Source organism: Hyperolius riggenbachi, chromosome 11 (genome assembly GCF_040937935.1).
Source record: "Hyperolius riggenbachi isolate aHypRig1 chromosome 11, aHypRig1.pri, whole genome shotgun sequence".
NCBI classification, from domain to species: domain Eukaryota; kingdom Metazoa; phylum Chordata; class Amphibia; order Anura; family Hyperoliidae; genus Hyperolius; species Hyperolius riggenbachi.
The window spans coordinates 60346010-60367351 of NC_090656.1; positions in this window are offsets into that span (position 1 = coordinate 60346010).

Sequence of the window (21342 nt, forward strand, 5' to 3'; positions counted from 1 at the left end):
TCTTACCATTGTTTTAATTCTGGCTCACTCTGAAGCAGGGCTGTGGAGTCGATACAAAAATCCACCCACTCCGTCGTCTCAGGTTAGGATTCACCGACTGATAATTTGCATATTACAATTTTGTTGATTGTAAGTATGTAACATGAAATGCATCTCTTAAAGAGGAACTCCAGTGAAAATAAATAAAAAAAAGTGCTTCATTTTTACAATAATTATGTATAAATGATTTAGTCGGTGTTTGCCCATTGTAAAATCTTTCCTCTCCCAGATTCACATTCTGACATTTATTACATGGTGACATTGTTACTGTGGGCAAGTTATGTAGCTGTTTCTAGCTGCTCTGGCTGTTACAGACAGCTTTAAACAGCCATTTCCTGTCTGTGAACATTGTTACATTGTGGCAGTTTGCCCAGAGTACCGCGGTATTCAGAGCCTCTTGTGGGAGGGGTTTCAGCACAAAATTAGTCACACAGTGCCCCCTGATGGTCTGTTTGTGAAAATCATTCTATTTCTCATGTAAAAGGGGGTATCAGCTACTGATTGGGATAAAGTTCAATTCTTGGTTGGAGTTTCTCTTTAACTGCCAACACTTAGGCCCGGTTCACACTTGCGGTGGCCCTCCGGAATCGCCGTGCCGGAGCCGCACCGCCTGCAGAACGGACGCACGGCATAGCAAATAAAGCCTATGCGTCCGTTCACATGGGTCCGTTCTGCAGAACCGGATCCGGGCCGGATCCGGACTCCGGCCTCCGTTCCAACATGCGCTATTTTTTCATCCGGCCCCTCCGGCAGCCGTATCCGGGGCGGAGCCGGACTGCACCATCCGGCCAATACAAACAAATGGGAACCGGAGGCCGCACAACACACTGGCTGAGAAATCCGGATGTTCTACCCCACTTCCTATGCGGATTTTTGCGGCGATATTGGCTGGGGACACATGGGCAAGCATTTTGGAGTGGAGCAGCACGAGCTGGAGATGTTGGCAGGATGTTGGCAGCATGTCGGAGGTGGAGGTGAGTGCTAAACAGCAGAGGGCCTGATTCCACAGGTCCCCCTTCTGCTGACCTCCCAGACCCCAACATTTTTTTTTTTTTTTTACGTTAACTTTGCCAAACGGATCCGGATCGCATCCTGATTACCACCTGATGCAACCTGACCGGATCCGGATCAGAACCGTACGGTTCCGATCCGGATCCGGTCCGTTTGGCAAACAACCGCTAATGTGAACCGGGCCTAAGGAATTTTAAAATACAACTGAAGTGAGAGGGATATTGAGGTTGCAATATTTATTCCTTTTTAAACAATACCAGTTACCTGGCTAGTCAACTGATCTTCTCCCTCTAATACTTTTAGTCATAGACTAAAACTAGTCCTTAACCACTTGCCGACCGCACGCTTATACCGTGCGTCGGCAAAGTGGCAGCTGCAGGACCAGCGACGCAGTACTGCGTCGCCAGCTGCAGGCTGATTAATCAGGAAGCAGCCTCTCGCGCGAGCGGCTGCTTCCTGTCAAATCCCGGCGGGGGGCTCCGTGAATAGCCTGCGGGCCGCCGATGGCGGCTCGCAGGCTAAATGTAAACACAAGCGGAAATAATCCGCTTTGTTTATATTGTACGGCGCTGCTGTACGGCAGATCGGCGATCCCCGGCCAATCAGCGGCCGGGGACCGCCGCCATGTGACAGGGGACGTCCTGTGCAGCCCCGATCACCAGGGGGCCAGGTAGGAGAGGGGGGGAAGCGGAATTTCACCGCGGAGGGGGGCTTTGAGGTGCCCCCCCCCCCCCGCCAGCCACACGCAGGCAGGAGAGATCGGACCCCCCCAGCACATCATCCCCCTAGTGGGGAAAAAAGGGGGGTGATCCTGATCTCTCTGCCTGGTGTTTGATCTGTGCTGGGGGCTGTAGAGCCCACCCAGCACAGATCACATAATTCAATGCTGGTCCTTAAGGGGGGGTAAAGGGTGGGTCCTCAAGTGGTTAATAAGAGTACTTGTAGAAGACAGGAACAAAGAACATCAATCAGGCTAGGGCAATGTAACTGTGGGTGCATGTAAGAGTGATGTGCAAGTACTCTGCAGGGGAATGAGGAGATTCTTTCTCTATTACACATTCTTCATGTACAATCTGAACCAGGTTTATGGGTGATAGACAACACCTCTGTGTTCAATGTGCACAACTTTCTCAGTGGATTCTCTGCAGCTCTGTTGGGAGTGCATATGTAGAGTATAGTACTATTGTGTAACTTAAAATAAATCTTAGATAAACGTTTTATACATACCTGGGGCTTCTTCCAGCTCCCTTCATGCTAATCAGTACCTCGCTGTCGTCCTCCACCACCTGGATCTTCTGTTATGGGTCCGGGTACTTGAGCCAGTCGGGCGTAGTGCACATGCACACTCCACCACCGGGAGCATATTACACCTGCGCAGCACTATTGCGCAGGTGTAGAATGTTCCTGGCTATGGGAGCAGCACATGGCCAGACAGCGCTGACTGGCTGAATTACCAGGACTCATAGCAGAAGATCCAGATGGTAGAGGATGACAATGACTGGGTTAGCCTGAAGGATGCTGGAGGAAGTCCCAGGCATGTATAAAACTTTACTTTTCATCCTTCTCAGGTACCATTTAATTCGTAGTCACCAAACCAAATTTTAACATATCAAATTATTTGATTTTATGAGCAAAGGGAGTGCATATATTTGCATAAATCAGAATCAAAACAGAATGATTTCCATCTCTATTAGTGACACGGCTACACATCAGGCTTTATTCTCAATATAGATGTCATTTAGTACATACATATATTGATTCCTGTTTACACATGTATAGTGTACAGTCACTATCAGATATGTATATCTGACTTTAAAAATACGAGGACTGCTTTATTAAAGCAGCACAAGTAACTTTTATTGGTTTATTTCATTTTTGTGGACTAAGCACAGCTATTACTGTATACATACATAATTTATGATGACTTATCTGAGAAATAGAACCTTTTATCATATTTGCTATTTTAATTATTTTAAATTCATTCAGAGTCTGTGCATTTACTTCCGCCTGACTCTAGATACCTAAAAATTGCCCCAACTCCACAGTCCTGCTCTGAAGGTACCTACCATCTTAAGCCTCTTGCACACTGCAAGCGATTCCGATTTTTAATCAGTTTTTACATCCGTTTCCGATTCGCAGTTTGCTCCCTGCACACTGCAAATCGGAACCTGATGTAAAAACAGATTAAAAAGCGGAATCGGAATCGCTTGCAGTGTGCAAGAGGCCTTAATAGTACAAGCTTACCAAATCTATTTAGTGGAAGGGTAAACCGAGTAAATGGCTACTTAATGTCATTTCTCAAATTACTAAAAGGTGGACATTAATATTACAATCCATAGCTGATCGATCGTTTTCATAGTAATCCATGAACAATTGGACATGGCTAAACTGCTGCTAACCAATTGAATCAGATGAATATAATCAGTTTGATTGGATTGGTTAGTGGCAATTAAAGTTTTAAATGATATCAGTTGCTTGGCAGACCTGCTGATCTCTTTGGCTGCAGTAGTGTCTGAATTGAGAATGCAGCTAATCCAGTCAGAGCACCTGATCTGCAGGCTTGTTGAGGGGCTTTGGCTAAAAGTATTAGACACAGGATCAGCAGGAGAGTCAGGCAACTGGTATAAAATTTTATAAGGGAAAAAAAAAATCCATACCCTCAGTAAATCTGCTCAAAAATCTCAGTGTATTCCCAGCATTAAAAGGGAACCTAAACTGTCAGATCATTTTTCCGATAGTTTTCCTGATCGATTTTCATTCACTTCTATGAGAAATCGATCAGAAAAACGATCAAAAATCAGATTGGACATGTAGGACATTATCTACCGAACCATCTATCTGCCAAAAAAAAAAAATCTCATGGTGTATTCCCAGCATAAGGAGCATGACCAATCGCTTATCACAACCACAAAATTATATCATTAATGGCCCCTATAGAGGTGGTGAGATTGTACGGTTGAGTTATTATTAGTGAGCACCAGTTGCATTCTTATGGCTGCAGACATAGGACAGTATTGCTTGTCCTGTGACCAGACTACATTCCAATAGATAATATTGGAAACAGTATGTTCACCAATGCAGAAACATGGAGATCAAAATGTAGTTTGTCCTGATTGGCCAACAGAGAGTGCAAATGTGTCACACCTAAGCCTGGTGCATATAGTATTATTCAATGGCAGTTGACCCTCATACTCCATAGAGGTGGTTAAAGAGAACCCGAGGTGTCTTTAACCACTTGCCGACCGCCCCCAGCCGATGGGCGGCGGCAAAGACTGGGCCCAAACGACCGCAATACGCCCATCGGCAGAGGCAGGCGTGGTTATGCGGCGATCGCGTCATTAGTGACGCGATCAGCCGCCGGCGACTGGCTCCACCCCCCTCACGCTGTAACCCGCCGGCCGTTCGGAAGCGCTGGCGGGTTACTAGCACCCGGATCGCTGCATGTAAATAGTATAATAGGCTTTGTAATGTATACAAAGCCTATTATACTTGCTGCCTCCTGCCCTGGTGGTCCCAGTGTCCAAGGGACCACCAGGGCAGGCTGCAGCCACCCTAGTCTGCACCAAGCACACTGATTTCTCCCCCCCCCCCCGCCCCCTGATCGCCCATAGCACCCCTTAGACCCCTGTTTGCACCCAATCACCCCCCTAATCACCCATCAATCACTCCCTGTCACTATCTAAAAACGCTATTTTTTTTTTTAACCCTAAACTGCACCCTTCTCCCTCCTGATCACCCCCCCCCCCCCCAGTGTACTGTATGCATCTATCCCCCCTGATCACCTGTCAATCACCCCCTGTCACTGCCACCCATCAATCAGCCCCTAACCTGCCCCTTGCGGGCAATCTGATCACCCACCCACACCAATAGATCGCCCGCAGATCTGACGTCAGATCACCTCCCAAGTGCAGTGTTTACATCTATTCTCTCCTCTAAACACCCATCAATTACCCCCTATCACCACCTGTCACTGTTACCCATCAGATCAGACCCTAATCTGCCCCTTGCGGGCACCCAATCACCCGCCTACACGCTCAGATTGCCCTCAGACCCCCCCTTATCAATTCGCGAGTGCAATATTTACATCTCTTCATCCCTGTAATAACCCACTGATCACCTGTCAATCACCCATCAATCACCCCCTGTCACTGCCACCGATCAATCACCCCCTGTCACTGCCACCCATCAATCACCCCCTGTCACTGCCACCCATCAATCAGCCCCTAACCTGCCCCTTGCGGCAAATCTGATCACCCACCCACACCAATAGATCGCCCGCAGATCCGACGTCAGATCACCTCCCAAGTGCAGTGTTTACATCTGTTCTCTCCTCTAAACACCCACTAATTACCCATCAATCACCCCCTGTCACTGATACCCATCAGATTAGACCCTAATCTGCCCCTGGGGCACCCAATCACCCGCCCACACCCTCACAACGCCCTTAGACCCCAGCCCTGATCACCTCGCCAGTGCATTGCTTGCATCTATTTCCCCCCTCTAATCACACCTTGAGACACCCATCAATCACCACCTGTCACCCCCTAGCACACCTACCCATCAGATCAGGCCCTAATTTGCCCCGTGTGGGCTCTTGATCACTCGGCCAAACCCTCAGACCCCCTTCCGATCACCTCCCCAGTGCATTGATTGTATCTATTTTCCCCTCTAACCACCCCCTGAGACACCCATCAATCACCTCCTGTCACCCCCCTAGCACTCCTATCCATCAGATCAGGCCCAATACAACCTGTCATCTAAGAGGCCACCCTGCTTATGACCGGTTCCACAAAATTTGCCCCCTCATAGACCACCTGTCATCAAAATTTGCAGATGTTTATACCCCTGAACAGTCATTTTGAGAAATTTGGTTTCCCGACTACTCGCGGTTTTAGGCCCGTAAAATACCAGGGCAGTATAGGAACCCCACAAGTGACCCCATTTTAGAAAAGACACCCCAAGGTATTCTGTTAAGTGTATGACGAGTTCATAGAAGATTTTATTTTGTTAACAGTTAGCGGAAATCAATTTTTGTTTTTTTCACAAAGTGCCATTTTTCACTAACTTGTGACAAAAAATAAATTCTTCTATGAACTCACCATACACCTAACGGATTACCTTGGGGTGTCTTCTTTCTAAAATGGGGTCACTTGTGGGGTTCCTATACTGCCCTGGCATTTTAGGGGCCCTAAACCGTGAGGAGTAGTCTAGAATCCAAATGCCTCAAAATGACCTGTGAATAGGACGTTGGGCCTAAGGTTGCAAAAAAGTGTCACACATGTGGTATCGCCGTACTCAGAAGAAGTAGTATAATGTGTTTTGGGGTGTATTTTTATACATACCCATGCTGGGTGGGAGAAATCTCTCTGTAAATGGACAATTGTGTGTAAAAAAATCAAACAATTGTCATTTACGGAGATATTTCTCCCACCCAGCATGGGTATGTGTAAAAATACACCCCAAAACATATTACACTACTTCTCCTGAGTACGGCAATACCACATGTGTGGCACTTTTTTGCAGCCTAACTGCGCTAAGGGGCCCAAAGTCCAATGAGCATCTTTAGGCTTTACAGGGGTGCTTACAATTTAGCACCCCCCAAAATGCCAGGACAGTGAACACACCCCACAAATGACCCCATTTTGGAAAGAAGACACTTCAAGGTATTCAGAGAGGAGCATAGTGAGTCCGTGGCAGATTTCATTTTTTTTGTCGCAAGTTAGAAGAAATGGAAACTTTTTTTTTTTTTTGTCTCAAAGTGTCATTTTCCGCTAACTTGTGACAAAAAATAAAATCTTCTATGAACTTACCATGCCTCTCAGTGAATACTTTGGGATGTCTTCTTTCCAAAATGGGGTCATTTGGGGGGTATTTATACTATCCTGGAATTTTAGCACCTCATGAAACATGACAGGGGGTCAGAATAGTCAGAGATGCTTGAAAATAGGAAAATTCACTTTTGGCACCATAGTTTGATAAAAAAAAAAACCATTCAGTGTATATTTATTGGATTGGGTAAAAGTTATAGCGTTTACAAAGACATGTAGCAGAATAACTTTCGCGCTCAAATGTATAGGAAATTTTACTTTATTTGAAAAATGTCAGCACAGAAAGTTAAAAAAGTCATTTTTTTGACATAATTCATGTCTTTTTTGATGAATATAATAAAAAGTAAAACTCGCAGCAGCAATCAAATAGCACCAAAAGAAAGCTGTATTAGTGACAAGAAAAGGAGGTAAAATTCATTTAGGTGGTAGGTTGTATGACCGAGCAATAAACCGTGAAAGCTGCAGTGGTCTGAATGGAGAAAAAGGCTCTGGTCCTTAAGGGGCGAAAAGACTGTGGTCCTCAAGTGGTTAAAGAATGTTATCTGCATACAGAGGCTGGATCTGCCTATACAGCCCAGCCTCTGTTGCTATCCCAAACCCCACTAAGGTCCCCCTGCACTCTGCAATCCCTCATAAATCACAGCCGTGCTGTGAGGCTGTGTTTACATCTGTAGTGTCAGTATCAGCTGCTCCCCCGCCTCCTGCATAGCTCCGGTCCTTGCCCCCATCCCTTCCCTCCAATCAGCAGGGAGGGAAGGGATGCAGGCGGGGACTGGAGTTCTGCAGGAGGCGGGGAGAGAAGCATACTGACACTATAGAGATAAACACAGCCAGCTCTAACAAGCTGTTTGTCAGCAGCGTGGCTGTGATTTATGAGGTATTGCAGAGTGCAGGGGGACCTTAGGGGGGTTTGGGATAGCAACAGAGGCTGGGCTGTATAGGCAGATCCAGCCTCTGTATGCAGATAATATTCTTCAAACCCACCTCGGGTTCTCTTTAAATTGGTCAGTGATTGGCCAATTGAAAGTGTACTAGGCTTGATTTCATGCACATTTCAGACAGATTCTAGGCAGCTTGGAGCTAGATTAATGAAAACACCACCTAATGGTTATGATTGGCTTGCTATAAAGTTACACATTAGCTGAATTGTATGCATCTTACTAAGCATCTCTATTTCCTTAGACCAGCTGCTGAATTTAGGAAGAGGGACACCCTCCTAGCTTTATCTCTGAGCAGGAAGAGGCAAATTATTGACATTATGCCAATTGATTTTGTATGTTCTAATGTTAAACTGATTTGCAGTTTACGGACAGTCAATATTGCAACACACACTTTACATAAATCTAAAATCATCATTTGTGATTGGCCAGAAAAATGGTGCTCGTCCCCTCTAGTGAGCATCAATGTGATGTAAATAATTTTGCATTTATGCAGGATTATGCAAATTCTGTATGTAAATGTATGCAGCTTGAAACTGGAACATTTAAAATGAAACTGGTGGGATTTCATTGGTCCATTTTCATGCTACATATATTTACATAATCAACTTTACATAATAGTGCATTAAATCAGACTTATTTGCATCACATTAACCATACCTGTCACTCATGTTCCTGTTCTGTGGCAACTGCTACAGCATGGTGCCACTTTCAGTGTCCCCCCCCCCCCAGCATGTTTGTACAGCTCGTACAACACACACACACACGAAAATGATCTGTAAGGTAGTGATGGTCAAGTAGATGTAAGTAACTTCGAGTTGATGCAAATGTATGCAGCTTGAAAATGAACCAATCAAATCCTGCTGAAGTAAAATTCAATTGGTTCATTTACAAGCTGCATAAATATTTGCATCAACTCATATTTGCATCTAATTGACCATCACTACTATTTATAAAGCACCAACATATTACGCAGCCCTGGACATTAATTAAGGTTAGACAATATTTAGGGGTAACATACAGCAATATGACAATACAGGAATACAAGAAAAACCAGATCATGCTGCACAGTATGAGTACAAAGTAATGCTTAGTCAGTCACTGGATGGCAGCATGGGGATTAGGCAAGTCCACTTCACACATCTCCATTACCATACATCCATCCTATGGATTTGAGTGAACAGGTAGAGGACATGAGGACCCTGCCAAAGGCTTACAATCTAGAGGGAGAACTACTACTGTAAGGTTTGTTTCAGGCATTTAATGTGCAAAGATCCTAGCACCTGGGAGAGGTGTACTTGAAATACACTCTGCCCATATGTGTCAGGCATCTCCTATTGCTGGCGGGTGCCTACAAGGGCCTCACTACTATCATATATATGGAGTGGTATTATTACTGAACTACAGCTGTGTGTTTGCAACCCCCAAAGTGCATCACAAAAATGAATTACTGGTTAAGCGCTTAGTTATCAACTTTTCCTCTGTATATAATCAACTGTACACGACATCAACCCTCAAAGAAAAGAGCTGGAGACTATCATAACACAGACATGTCATGCATATTTTAAAGAACCGTGTCTCTCACAAACTAAAATCCACCACTACTCACCCTTTTCCACTACTGCCCACTCTCAGACAGCTGTAAGCATTTAATAGTAAATAGCATATTTGCTGGCAATCCACATCAATGCTCCAATATTGTAGAATCTATGGACTAAAAAGCCTCCAATAGTGTAAAATCATCCACATTTATTATAAAAGATGCATACATACTCAAACATTAGTTAAAAAAAAAACCTTCGTATGTAAAAACCAGAGGAAATTTCTCTGATCCTGCTGGTCACTTCCTGCCCAAGATCCGCCCTGCGCGTTTCACCATCAGACTCATCAAGGGCTAGGTTTTGTTTTTTAAAGGGAACCCGAGGTGAGTGATCTGAAGGCTGCCATATTTATTTCCTTTTACACAGTACCAGTTGCCTGCAGTAGTGTCGCAGGCCTGGGACCTACTAAACCGCATTTATGGTAGCGATTTTAGAAGAGATTTCCCTGGTCCTATACATTAGAAACTCTCCCAAAATGCTGCATGTCCTGTGATTGTCTCACTACCGAATAGGTTTGTGCAGGTAAACACTAATTTTCACACGTTGCCAGACATGGCTTGACCCTATCGCACATATAAGGTTCATTAAAACCACTTCCCTATGTAGCAATCCTATTGTTCGGACTGTTATAGGGATATACTATCTAAAAAATTGTGTACTAGACAGTATACAAATGAGTGTGGCTGGAGACTTTGCTTGCCAGGGTCAGATCAGTGAGTGTGTTCTGCAGGGGTCTTTGCTGATCCCCCCCCAAAAGTGCACTGTGTGCTGCTGCATTGGGGTGTAGCTATCCCACAAGACTCTCACTTGATTTGATACTGGACCACCTGGGTGCGTCTCTGTACAACATTCAGTGTCTATCTGTAAAACACTGTATCAGCTTGGTCCATAATGTACATGCAAGCTGATATATCTGTCACAGTACAATCCCCATAGGGGACACAATAGCCTTCATAGAAGGTAGCTGGGTGGAATTTTGATCACCACAGGGTGTATGAGCGGTGCAATATAGATGCCCAGATAGTGTCACTCAACAATTGTTTCACCTCATAAAGAGAGGAGTCGTCAGGAGTTTGTGATACACAACATTCATATATTTACAATATAATACAATATATACAGCCCTCCACCCGACCAACAAAGATTCCCCCAGCACCATGCTCAAGTCAGAGCTGTCCTGTGATTGCAATTTCCCTAATTACTATTGCTGCAGTGGGATCTGCTACACTTGGACTGGCAAAGAGTTATGGGAAATTAATAGCGATCCAAAACACTGCTAAATACGTTCTAGTGGGCAGGCATGAGCTTACAAGTCTGTAAGGACTTGAATTTGAGATTTAAATGAGGGTTAACTGCCTTATGTGTGCTGCTGGGAGAGGGTTACTTACCCATAAGTCCACTGTCTATGCGTTTCAAACATCTTGCAAGCATCCTATTGGACATGTTGCAAGACTCACTACCGCAAACTTCCTCCCGGCTTGAAGGAGGAAGTGCGTGGTAGTGAGTCTTGCAACAAGTCCAATAGGACACATGCAAGACGTTTGAAACGCATAGAAGACAGTAGACTTATGGGTAAGTAAACCACCTCTCTCCCAGCCACACACATGAGGCAGTTATGCCTTATTTAAATCTCAAATTCATGTCTATATAGACTCATGAGCCCACCCCACTGCTAGTGGGTCCCAGTTGAAACTCCCACTAAAATCAAGGTAGGTTCACAGTGAGCCATTGCAGTAAATCATAACTGCCACATTGTAATACATTCTAAACTGCAATGCAACATTCTCGTTGCAATACCCTCAGAGTGTGGTATGACGCATGTGTTAACAGTACAGTGAAGCATCCCTTTCATTGTATGCTTCACTGTAAGCCACAACACTACATTCATGTTTTGCAATGCTCACTGTGAACCTAGCATCAGTAGCAAAGCATCATCAGCCTCAGTAGCAAAGGATCATCAGCCTGACACTTGCAGCTGTCCTGTCCCGCATCATCCTCCTACGATCTACTATTTCCTGCCACCGGTCTAATTATTTGTCTAACTAGACAAATAGAACTGCAGCCACGCATGCTCGCTCCCGCGTCATCAGGAGCTTACTGCGCAAGCACAGTACAAAGTTTTCTTGTACTGCGCCAGCGCAATAAGCTCCCGATGACGCGTGCGGAAGCGAGCATGCGTGGCCGCAGTTCTATTCATCTAGTTAAACAAATAATTAGACCGGTGGCAGGAAATAAATCGTAGGAGGATGGCACAGGACAGCTGCAGGGGGCCGATAGAAGCCCCAGGTAAGTGTCGGTTGTTTTTTTTTTTTTAAACATGCAAGAAAATCCCTTTAACATTGAGGCTAAATCGCCTCAGAAATCAGCAAAAATGCTGCAAGACCCGAGTTTGCGTTTTAATAGGATGGTGCACACCAGAGCGATTTTCCCAAATATATTAGCAAAGCGCTTTTCGAAGCGCAAGCATTTCAAAAAGTGCTCAGAAGCGCTGTGTGCAACAGCCCTGAGACCTCTGCTAGAAAACTGAGCAAGTGTGCAGAATTATCCTGCAGGACATCAGATTTTTTTTTGCACACAACAGCTGCATTCAGGTGTGACCTAACCCATTGATTAACAGGAGTTCTCAATTGAAATCAGTTTTTCTGTGCAGAAAGCAGATAAGTGTGACCCCCTGCCAAAGAAACGCAAATCGCGATTGCTCAAAAATCACAAAAAAGTACAGTAACAAATACTCAATTAGCGCGCGCACACAAGAAAAAAAAAAATCAAGACGCAAAATACTAGCGTATTGCAAGTTTAAGGGTACGTTTCCATTGGTGCGGTGCAATTCCAGTGCAGAAAACACATGTGCGATTTTGCATGCGGATGAGTTTTTTTTCCATGCGATGTTGCATGTGTTTTGTGGCCAAGCGTTTTTAACCATGTCAATGCTGGTGTGCTTTTTTACATGTTTTTTACACAAAACGCATGCGAAAACGCATTTCATATTACATTGTATGCGATTCTTCTGATGGCTCTGCCGTGCAGATTTTTTCTGCACAGAAAAACGCAAAGAAATCCTGACAAGTGGAAACGGTCCCATGCACTTGTATTGGTTATGCGAATCTGCATGCAGAAAAACGCATGCAGATTCACTCTAGTGGAAATGGGCCTGAAGAGTTAAGAAACTTCACTTGTTATCTATGCAGAAAAGCTTCTCTGAGCTCTTCTACTAACAGAGAGCAGTGATATTTTCTGAAGCAATTATACATCAAAGAAACAGTGAAAGACAACTTCAGCTAAGATTTTAATGCAGGGAAGTTCAAAGGGTCATTAGCTCTGCTCTGTTTCATAGTTAAAAATTCAGAGTCTAGTTTCTAAACTGCAAATATTAGAGAATGATGTAAGGTTATAAAAAAATTAAAAAAAAACACTATATAGCTAAAAATAAGAGACTTTTCTTGGCTACTAATGTTCTATTAATTATCCGTACTACACATACAACTCATCATATCATACTTTTTTTTGCTTCAGTGTCGATGTACAGAAAATTAATTGAACATTAGTAGCAAAGAAAATGGTCTCATTTTCAATATATCATTGCATCATTCTAATAATTGCAGTTTACACACCATACTCTGTCTGCTCTGTAAAATGCTAATGAACTTTTGAACATTCCTCTGCAAAAAAACCCATAAACAAACAAGAATCAATGATAGACTGTTGTGGATAGCACTGTATTTTGAAGCACTTATCTCAACTAACTGGTCACAGAGCTCAGAGAAGCTCTTTTGCATAGATAACCGACGGTTCTTAACTCTTCCTGTACTGGAAACAATATGAGACTCATATCTGTGCTACTAATGTTTTATTTCTTAGCTGTACTACACATACATAAGTTTATTTTCACTTCAGATTCCCTTTAAGCCTGGTACACACAATTTTGGCCAATGACCGGCCAATTTTACTACCTTCATGTAGTATGAGGGCTTCCCTATCTGCTCATAGTATTCAAGATCTGTTGACAGTCATACTACATGGAGGTAAAGCTGGACAATCAAAATTTTATGTGTGTACCATACTTAAAGGGAACCTTAACTGAACGGGGGGTAAAGAGTTTTACTTACCTGGGGATATTACCAGCCCCCTGCAGCAGTCCTGTGCCCTCGGCGCCGCTCTGCAATCCACTGGTCCCCCGCTGTCACTTAGTTTCGTTTTTGACGACTCACCAGTCGCCGGCCGCCATGCGTATTATTGGACGCATTCACCAATGCAATTAGCGCTATTGCGGACCGCAACGCGTACAAAAATACGCGTTGCCACATTCCGCACGCGTAGATATGCGGCAACGCGTATTTTTGTACGCGTTGCGGTCCGCAATAGCGCTAATTGCATTAGTGAATGCGTCCAATAATACGCATGGCGGCCGGCGACTGGTGAGTCGTCAAAAACGAAACTAAGTGACAGCAGGGAACCAGAGGATTGCAGAGCGGCGCCGAGGGCACAGGACTGCTGCAGGGGGCTGGTAATAGCCCCAGGTAAGTAAAACTCTTTACCCCCCGTTCAGTTAAGGTTCCCTTTAAGGGGGCGACTTCAAAAAGTCGGTTTTCTTGCTAGCGTGAGTTAAAATTGCATACCGAACCATTTGTAATGCTGTGTGTGAGGCAACGCAGCTGCAATCATCTTCAGAAGTTAAGCACAAAAGTTTACTGGAAGTGGACCTGCACTCTTGCACAGGACAGAAGGTAAACATACGAAAAATGCATCCTATATGTATTTAAGGAGTTTAGCCTATCTAATTCCCCCTCAGTTGTGTATAATCACAAGTTGTAATTTGATCTCTCCCGTGTCACATGGCAGATAATAATCCAAACATTTGTATAGCGCTTTTCTCCTGTTGGACTCAAAGCGCTCAAGAGCTGCAGCCACTAAGGACGCACTCAGGAGGCCACCCAGCAGTGTTAGGGAGTCTTGCCTTGAACTCCTTACTGAATAGGTGCTGACCTTGGCCAGGATTCGAACCCTGGTCTCCCATGTTAAAGGCAGTTCCTTTAACCAGTACACTATCCAGCCACTAGATAAGCTCATTTGAAAGCACAGGATAGGTCTGCTTCCATGAAAGCATGAAGTAGACACACTGGAGATGTATTGCAGTATTTATATCAGCTGTAACAAAGAAATGTTTTAATTATGCTGCTGCAAGATCAAACTACAACTTGTGATTAGTCACAGATGAGAGGGAATCAGACAAGCTAAACTCTCTGAATGCATACAGGGTGCATTTCTCAGTTTTCCTTCTGTCTTGTGCAAGAGTTCAGGTCCACTTTAATAATGTACTGACTGGCGGTGTGGTAAGATTCCTTTTCTAGAGTCCTTTCCTTTGTCAGATTGCTTGAATTAAAAAAGGGTAAAAGAAAATACACTGCATTACTGATCTGAAGAGATGGTAAATGGAACACAATTCTGGTTCTCCAGCAAATCTCATGCAACTTGTATGGAGCCTGGGCCCAAAGCCAATCAGGAAGGGCATTGGACTGTCCAAAACATCATAGAATTTGCATTATACACCCCATACGCAAGCCAAAATTATTTGCATCTTAAGCAGCTCTATTAATCAGGACTTCAGTTTAACCTATTATAAGCACGCTTCAGTATACGTACACTACAACAAGTTATATGAAGCTGCTTGTATGGTGGCAAGCGGGTGGATTCCGCTACACCTCAGACACCAAGATGGTGCTGAAACCAGGCGACTTGACCCAAATATGCAGCAAAAATGGAAGAAGTTCCGCACAGAATCTTGAGTTCAATCGAGTCCCAACTTTATTGATACAGGTAAAAAGCCATGCAGTCTAGGAGCTGACATGTTTTGGACTCACAGGTCCTTAATCATAGCACGAGATGTAAGTCCGAAACATGTCAGCTCCTTGACTGCATGGCGTTTTACCTGTATCAATAAAGTTGGGACTCGATTGAACTCAAGATTCTGTGCAGAACTTCAGTTTTTGCTGCTTGTATGGTGCATATACATCCAATTTTGGTTGGCCAGTTTTACCCCTTCCATGTAATATGCACATCAACAGATTTTTTTTTTTTATACTATGAACAGACTGAGTAGATGAGCTCTCATATTACATGGAGGGGGTACAATTGGAAGTGTGTATGCACCCTATAATCTCCTTTGTCCCAGAGATTACGGATTCTGCAAGCCATGCAATGGTGCCACCTTGCCCAGAGTCCAGCTGCCACCTTCCAACAAAGCTGGAGCGGATACTGCAAGAGAATGTATAGATGGACCCCACCCCCAAAAAAAAGGAAGCTGTTCTGAAAGTGAATTTTCTTTTTGCGAGAAAAGTGGACACACCCATCACACGACTGGAGAGCGGATCTGGATTTAACGAACAATGCTAATTAACCTCCAGCCTGGTGCATTGATAAAATAGAAGCATGTCATTTTTATGCAGATGAGGCCCAGGCACACCCTCCAGCTGTACGGAGAGGATTGGCTGCGGGGGAAGCAGCGCTCTGCAGCCTCCACAATGAAGGCCGGGCGGCGGAGAGCGGCTGCAATCAGCACGCTGCCACAAACCAGCTATTAAGTGAAATTATAGGCGTGTGTGAACCCTGCGAAGTCTCGCAATTCATGAATAACTCATGAGGCTTCGTTAGCACATGAATAGAGAGGGCGACGCTCACTCCTCGCGCAGCAGTCATCCGGCAAGCCTTTGTTTTCTGCCATCCCCCAATCTTTATATAAAACCATAAATATATTTATTATCAGCTGGAGATTACAGATCGGCACATGCCCTTAAATTAGAGAAAACATAACCGCCGTTACTATTTCTAGAGGCGAGTTCTCCCAATCACTTCCACCTGACGATACGCCTCATCTACAGGGGTGCGCAAATTCCTTGCCGCAAGCAGCACACGGGCAGCCAGCGCTGGAAACACAAACAGGAAAATACATTCCCTGCTTAAAGCAGTCCTGAACTCAAAACGTCCTCTCTGCTCTAAGATAAGCAACAGCATAACCACCTTTAAAACAAAAACATTTGCTTGTTACAGCAGATACAAATCCTGCAATAAATCTGCACTGTTTCTGCTTCCTGATTCATGGAAGCAGACATATTGAAAGCCTGTGCTTTCAAATAAGCTGATCTGCCATGTCTGCTGTGGCAGTCATGTGACATGGGAGAGATCAAATTACAACTTGTGATTAGACACAAATGAGGGGGTATTAAACAGGTACCTATACCAGATGCCGGGAGAGTATAGCCAATAAAAACAGCTTACCCTGCTCCTGCACAAGTCCCGGCAGTGTTAATTACTATTCCCCCTCCAGGCCGCCATGGATAGTGGTGAAAGATATAATTTGGCTTCCAGCTATTGGTGGCGGCCGAAATACAGTGTTCTTGTAGTGATTTGTGTCTTCTGACAGCACCCAAATCAGTCGCTGCTATAGACGTAATTCCTATTATGGTCTATGGTGGCACCGACTGCGCCCAAAACAAAAAGCGCTCAAATCAAACGGCGCGCAAATCAAACGGCGTACAAATTAAACAGGCTAAACTCTCTAAATACATACAGGGTGCAGGAGGCCCCCCCAGTACAGGTAGCCAGAGTGTACCACCCCAGCATAGGCAACTATAGTGTACCCCCACTATTGGTAGCCAGAACATAACCTCCCCCCAGTATAGGTAGCCTGAGGTTGTCCTCCTCCCCCAGTAAAGGTAGAGTGCTCCTATCCCCATGAAATGTGGGTTTCAGAGGGGGGGGGGAGGGAGGGGGAAGCAACAGGTGTGGAGGTTCGCACAATCCTCAAAGTGCAATGGCTTTCATTGATGAACACAAGCGTCATGGATGCTGTAAACAGACAGCTGTTCCAAGAACATACAGGTCCTCTTCGTCAGTGAACAACAAACAAACGTTAAAGGGGTGAACAACTCCAATCTCTAGGATCCTGCAGACAGGTTGTCTTCATCCTTTCCTCCTAGACACTCTCACCCTTTATGGATTTGAGCATCATCGCTCATCATATGACAGACAGCGCTCAAACCAGATAGAGTGCCTAGGAGGAAAGGATGAAGAAGGTCACGTGTCTTCAGATCCTGGAGAGGAGAGTTCACCCCTCCACTACATACCCTGCGCATGGCCCCATCTGCCAGCTTCACCTGGGCATCACCGCTTTCGGTACTTTTAATTCACCTAGAGCCACACTCAGGATACAAACAGAGGTTTAATAAAAAAAAAAAAAATATGACAAGACAGCAAAAACTTAGGGGGGCGGGGGGGCGTTCTTAGGGAGAAGCTCCTCAAAGCTTAGTAAAGCATGCTGCTCCCTCCAAGAGCCCGCACCATTTCTAAACCTCCCTGGGGTTCATTTGATGTGTTTTGGTGCGCCAATCCCTTCAGTAAATCAAGCCTAAATATGACCATGCATTTCCACTGGCCCAGCAGAAGTGTGATCGGGGATATCATCACAGAGGGTGTGGCCAAGTCCAGGACTGACAAATAAGAGACAGGAAAAAGAAATTAACAGATTCTCAAATTCCCTGAAGGTTGATCCAGCATATCCCGGTACTCTATAGTATTATGCAACGCACAGCAAACCTAAAACAATCAGAAAAAAAATACATATATAACTTATGGAGGGATTAGGTGAAGACTCATGCAAACTAAACCCTACTTTCTATATTAAAAGGACTACTGAGAAATTGGTGCTCTGACTACGCCTTACCAAAAGAAAATTGGGTACCATTCCGTTAGCCAGGCGCAACCACCAGGTGGCGCTATTTACTATTCCCTCTCCAGGCCGCCATGGATAGTAGGGAAAGATGCAACTCTGGTGGAGTTTTATCGCCACCTAGTGGATGCGCCCGGCTAACGGAAAAGAACCGAAAATTGTACAGCAAGCATACAGATGCTGCAGATTTCCTTACAAAAACGTTACTTGCGAGGCCTTCACACTAATCTTACCTCTAATTCTTAGCGGCGGGGAAGAGAGGCGGGCTGATGCGAACCAAACATGGTATTACCACAGTTTGATAAATCACTTTCAGACAGTTGGATACAAAGAAATATACTGTTATATTCAATACTATACACTTATTACATTATATACACAGGCGCACACACAACAGCACAAGTCTGCATCATTGTCTAAGATTCTGGCTGTTAGAACAGTAGTAAAGAGACTTAAAGGGAACCTGAGGTGAGAGGAATATGGAGGCTGCCATATTAATTTCATTTTCAAACAATACCAGTTGCCTGGCTGTCCTGCTGATCTCTGTGGCTGCAGTAGTGTCTGAATCACACCTGAAACAAGCATATGAGCAATCTTGTCAGACTTCAGTCAGAAACATCTGATCTGCATGCTTGTTCAGGGCCTATGGCTAAAAGTACAGCATTACAGGCAGAGGATCAGGGGTACAGCCAGGCAATGGGCATTGTTTAAAAGGAAAAGAATGTCAGCCTCCATATCCCTCTCACCTCGAGTTCCCTTTAGCTATCTCAGTCAATTGCCGTTGGCACTAGAAATCGTTACTTTTCCCCAAACAGATCATCAGAGACGTCTGTGTGGTTAATATTGTGGTGAAGCCCCTCCCAGTGTGAGGTCATTTCCATGGCCATGACAGGTTTCTGGTCTTTAAATCTTGCTGCATTGTGGCAGATTAGGGGGGAGGGGGGACTTTTAGCTTAGCACATGAGTAGTGGCTATGATTATATACAAGGGCAGTTTGTGTTGTCTGTTTTATCTCAGATCTGCCAGTAAAAAAAAAAAAAAAGTAAAAATGCTGACTGACCTGCAGGCTCACAGTGAACCAAACATTACACAGCGAGTTTCAATCATTGCTGGGTCTGTCCATCTTTTAAACTTCTCACTGTGCAGCAGTGTCTTGATTTTTTTTCCACCTACCACCATTTGGCAAACTTCCTATAAGTAATTATGTAATCCTCTCAACCACCCCACCCTTCTCTAGAGTTTAGCCCTAAAAAAAAGGGAACATCTATATTCTCTCCTAGACTTCTTGTTAGCAGGCCAGGGTGAGACAAATCCTTGTAGTGCTGCACTTCCAGTTCCCCTCCATGTGTCCACTGCCCCCCAAAACCGGAGCAGAGAATGGTGTGGTGAACTTCCAGAAGATTTGGCCAGGCCTTGCAGCTCTTCCCCATGCGTACTTGGTGTTACTCAGTGATCATGTACAATGACATCAACATGGGGGCCACACAACGGAGGGAGATGACTAAGGACAGTATCAGACTTTGAAGATGTGGCAGCACACCACTAATGAAAGGATAGGTTTTACAATCGCTCATTTGTGGTCAGAGCTCATTAGGGAGTTGGTGGGAAGTACAGGATTCATTTGTCAAATTGCAGTAACATCCTATTAGTCCTAACAGCTCTTTTCTCTTCCCCTGTAGTAAATGGCTGTATATTTAGCAGGTGTGGGAGGTTTATAATACAGGCAGTTCTCATATACACACACACACACACACACACAACCCAAACAAAAAAAAAACAAAAAAAACAGATACTCACCTAAGGAGCGGGAAGGCTCTGGGTCCTGCAGTGTTCCCCAACCCTGTCCTCAAGGCCCACCAACCGTGCATGTTTTGTGGAAATCCACAGAGGTAGTCAATCAGCTCTGCTGAGACACAAATTATCTCAGCAGTGAAGGTTTGTGGTTTCCTGCAAAACATGTACTGTTGGTGGGCTTTGAGGACAGGGATGTGGAACTCTGAGTAGAGCCTTCACATTCCTCCTATGGTTACTGCGCTGGATCCTCCGTTAGCAGTCTCTGATTGATGGGTCAGAGACTGCTCACTTCCACTGCTGCGCAGGCTTCAGGAGATTCAGTGCTCCCGAAGACAGGCCGCTTCATACTGCACGTGCACAAGAATGCGTACTCACGCATGCGCAGGACAGAACAGCCTATAGCGTTACATTTTACACAGCCACATTAACCCCACACACAAACAGCCTGTTTGACTGTTGGTCCTTCGTGCATTAAAACATTACCTCTCCACCGCCCGAAGACTCCTCTTCTGGGTTCGCGTCCCACGTGTTTTCCGTTGCAAGTACCCGAAAGAGGAGTCCGGCACCAGAGAGGTAATGTACTAATGCAGGGGCAGGGGGGTACATCTACACTAGGGGGACAGCAGCCGGGGGTTTCCATTACATTTGCGATTGACGCACGCCCTTACCGCCGCCTATTAGGATAAGAAGCACAACAAATTCTCAGCTGGTCATGTCTAGTTTCCACAATAACCAAAACAATATTTATTTTCCGCTGAAGCTGCCCTTTAAAGGACTTCCGAGGCGAAAAACACTTAAAAAAAAAAAAAAATTAAATACCTATTGTGTTTTATTATTCTGAGGGGACGCCAGCTTATGTCTAACTTCCAGTCTCCGGTGGGGTCCTGACCCGGATCCCTCGGGTCGTCCTCAGCTTCCTCAATGAAGATGGCCTCCAGGTCCTGCCATGGCTGTGCTGTTCTCACAGCCGCAAGTGCGGATGCGCAGCTCTAAGTCCTCCTCCAGCTCTGACCTCAATTCCAGCAGTCTCGTCTACGTAAAGCACGCGAGACTGCCAGGAATGAGGTCAAAGCATCCGCAGCAGGACGTGGTGGCCATCTTCATCAGGGAAGCTGAGGACGACAGAGGGATGGGATGGGACGGAGCAGTGCTTTTCAGCGCCGCTAGATTTGGGCGCAGCCAGTGCCGCCATAGACTGTAATGGGAATCAGTCTATAGCGGCGCTCAGTGAGTAACGTCAGTGCAGTCAGAAGACGGAGCCGAGGTTGCTTAAAAATCATAATAATTCGGCTTCCAGCAATCGCTGGAAGCCGAATTATTTCATTCCCCCACTATCCATGGCGGCCTGGAGGGGGAATAGTAATTAATTCGGCCCGGACTTGTGCAGAAGCAGGACCAGCCATATAACA